At 38.1% G+C, this 3,616-nt stretch overlaps 1 long non-coding RNA gene across 1 annotated transcript; it reads left to right on the plus strand.

Moving 5' to 3' along the window:
• Nucleotides 1–485: 485 nt before the first annotated feature.
• Nucleotides 486–972, plus strand: LOC145456741 (uncharacterized). Its single transcript, XR_013920692.1, has 2 exons — nt 486–848; nt 909–972. It is a non-coding gene; the product is annotated as an uncharacterized LOC145456741 (long non-coding RNA).
• Nucleotides 973–3,616: the final 2,644 nt, after the last annotated feature.

A 3,616-nucleotide genomic window follows, 5' to 3' on the forward strand; every position in this document is an offset into this window, starting at 1 on the left:
CGCAGCATGAACAATGCAAAAGAAATTGCATCGATTTTCGGTAGCACGTACGCACGGGAACAATAGTTTTTAACATTGAAATTCACGAAGAGCAAAGCTAAGATCACGTATTTCGGACGCCCATTTAGAATATCGCCTGATTCTTGCTTCATCTGACTTGCTTCATCAAACCTTTCACTAAGCAAGCTGCGTCAATTGTTACATTTATTCTGCGTTGTTGAAGTGTAAATACATGCGTTTTGTGATTGATATGATTGAGATTGCAGCAATGTAGCGTGAGCGTGAACGTGAGCGTAAAATATAGTATTAGGAAAAATTCCGGCCCGCCAAAAACTTGTACACTCGAAATTTGGACCGTGACTAAAAAAAGGTTGGCGACCCCTGGTATATGCGATAATACAAAGCTTTGGCCGCTGTATTCCGAAGAGTCTGCAGCTTAAGTCTTGATGTTGAGCGAAGCTTGTAGTTTTTCTGAAATTCGCCCTCCCTCGACTGAGTGTTTCATGTTTTGGTCATAAGAACGACGGGTTTACCCCTGACTCCAGTATACAAATAATTAGTGCTCTAAACCTTTAAATTTCAGTTTTCGGCTTTCTTTTTCAGACATGCCTTTTCATCCATTATGGTTGATAGATATGATGAGTCATGTAGTAATCGCTGGCACTGATTGACTTGTTTTACGATTTAGGGATTTGGAAGCGTATGTTAGAGACGTAGTATCTATGTTTAGATTGTGCAGTTGTGCATCATTCACATTTAGTTATAACCCTTTGACGTCATGTCCGGCTGGATACATTTCGTATAGTAGTTGGCGCGAATTTGTAGTTAGAGTAGAGCCGGGAAAGTTGGTATCTTTTTAAGTTAGGGTTAGGTTAGATTGTGTATTTATTGTAGTATTTTGATTTCAGTTTACCGTATTTCTATTCGTAAGACATTGTGTCAGCTTATTAAAGATTCAAGAGACGCAAAGAAGGTTGTACTTTTTCTTTCATTCAGTACGGGTTGAACACTACCGGAAAGAAACCCTGTGAGACCTCGCATAAAGTAATTTGCCTGGGATCGCAATAGCGTATCACGTAACAATTTAAAACACATACGTTATAATGCGTAATGTGACAATGGCAACAAAAAAGGTTTGAAATAAACTAAATGGAAAGAGTGTTTCTCGTAGGTAGTGTTATGATCCGTTTTTGTTGCCCGCCATAGCGACACCTTGTGATTCAGTGGTGCGAAAACTATGATGTCTATGCAAGGCTATATTCTCCGGATAATATTATTATGCGTATTTAGGACTTTATATTTTCGCGGATAATATGAGCTCTCAGATAACACGTTTTTGTGAATGTGAATTTGAATTCAATTGATTTATGTGCGTATTTATACCTGCAATAACACTTTGCTTACGGAAACCAGTTATTGTCATGATAACCAAAAACTGTGATGTCTATGCAAGGCTATATTCGCCAGATATTGTTATTATGTATATTTAGGACTTTGTATTTTCACGGATATTATGAACAACGCTGAACTAGGTGTGGTTTTATGATGATATATCAAAATTCTACACATCATCACTAATTAATTATTATAAAATGCGATTTTGAGCGCTGCGACTTGATAATACTAATCCCTGCGCTTCTGATGCATGATTTTTTGTGATAATGACCTTGGTAACATTCAGAGTCTGTAACGATTGTTTGGATATACATTATAGCAATGCCCCACTAAACCATAGGCGGTTATATTACTCTATTGCTCAGAGATAACTCATCCGTCCATATTTTTAAACTTGATTTTATGTAAGTTACGGTCTCTGCAGGCTCCACATTTTACAACTTATTTTCATTAGACGCAGGCAAGCGATTCTCAAGTTCGGAGCTACGGAAACAAATCACTCGCATGTGCGCGTTCCGAAGTCGTAATTACGATTCACTCCTTTTCATTTCACTAGAAAAGGGTAATTAAACCGACAGTGAAACGCCGCCGGCGTCTTATAACGCAATAATGTAAGCTGCGTCGGGTGCTGCTATGTTAGGAGCGAATATAGTAGAAAGTCCGCCTCTGGACACCTGCGCATACTACCGTAGAAAAACGCATAACAGATTTCACGCAAAAGTCGATATTGCTTTGTGATGATTTTGATGTTGTTAGAGTATGTATGTTCACGAAGACTGCGATATCGCACGGATAAATGCATCATCACTAATTAATTACTTAAATGCGACTTGATAATAATAATCCCTAGAATAATATAAAATGCGATTTTGAGTGCAGACAGATCGCGGTTTCGATTTCCGAGGTCTCCACATTTTAAGCCTTATTATCAGCTCGCAGTACAACCACTACCTGTATAATGTTTGCATGTTGAGTATAGTTACTGTCTCTGCAGCCTCCACATTTTACGACTTATTTTCATTAGACGCAGGCAAGCGATTCTCCAGTTCGGAGCTACGGAAACAAATCACTCGCATGTGCGCGTTCCGAATAGTCTTGTAGAATTTTCTAAAGTCGTAACAGCTTAGTAGCATATACGCGAATCCCAAGGTGAAAATAATCGAACGAACTATAGCCGTAGGCGTGCGATTCGCAGGGCTTTATTTATACAAACTCTATCGATGCCTGTACGCGAACCCCAGCGTTAAAACGATTAGGTCTAATTAACACGTTCTGAAGCCGAAAATTTAGTCAACATCATTGAGATAGCCATGATTTGAAGATGGTGATCGAGTGTGACAATAGCACTCGCCAAGGTTAGACAAACATAACCTTAAACTACTCTCTACTTCACAAAATATAAAGTTATAAAAGTAAGCAGATTTTGTCGATATTGCTTTGTGATGATTTTGATGTTGTTCCATACCGATTGGGAAGATAGGACTCCTAATTCCTTAACTAACTATATAATCCCTAGTAACGTAGTCAGACGCATAACGGAATTTACGCAAATCGGTATTGCTCTGCGATAATTTTGACCACTATGTTTTGATAATAACTTGCTTCCGAGAAATAGATAACATTCATTATACGTTAGATGATACTTTTCCTTTATATTCTATTATGTGTATTTAGGGCTAATGCGACATCACTATGTTGGCGACAGGCCTGATTTGAACACGCTAATTTTGCAAATTAAACTTATCACCCAACACGAACACTCAATGAAGAGCACCCTGGAGCACCCACATAAATGCTCCACAATTTGTGACGTATAATATACTGAGCATATAATAAGCTGACAAAACTGATACTTGAGTACTCCGAAATGTACAAGTACTTTACCTTTACACGACGTTTTTGTAAAATGAATACTAATGGTACGCGAATGATCATAGACTAAGCTTGCTTTCAGAGTTGGAAACTAAATGCATATGCAAATTTAACTATGTTTTCCCCTCGCGCATCAGATGTAGGCCTACTCAAGTGTTTATGAGGCGGCGAATAGTTCGAAGGTTGTTGGTATGCAAGGACGTCACATAGAATTGTGGAGTTTTCTGTAAACTATAATCCAGTGATCTATTTTCAATCACTATACTTTTATTAATCTAAACTAAGTACTGTTAGTAGGCAAATCCTAGAAAAGTATCCTCTGATAAAAGCAGGAGTAATTCGTTATCTG

This window comes from Botryllus schlosseri, chromosome 15 (assembly GCF_051294905.1).
Source record: "Botryllus schlosseri isolate E-star chromosome 15, Bs_hap1, whole genome shotgun sequence".
In the NCBI taxonomy this organism is placed as follows: Eukaryota; Metazoa; Chordata; class Ascidiacea; order Stolidobranchia; family Styelidae; genus Botryllus; species Botryllus schlosseri.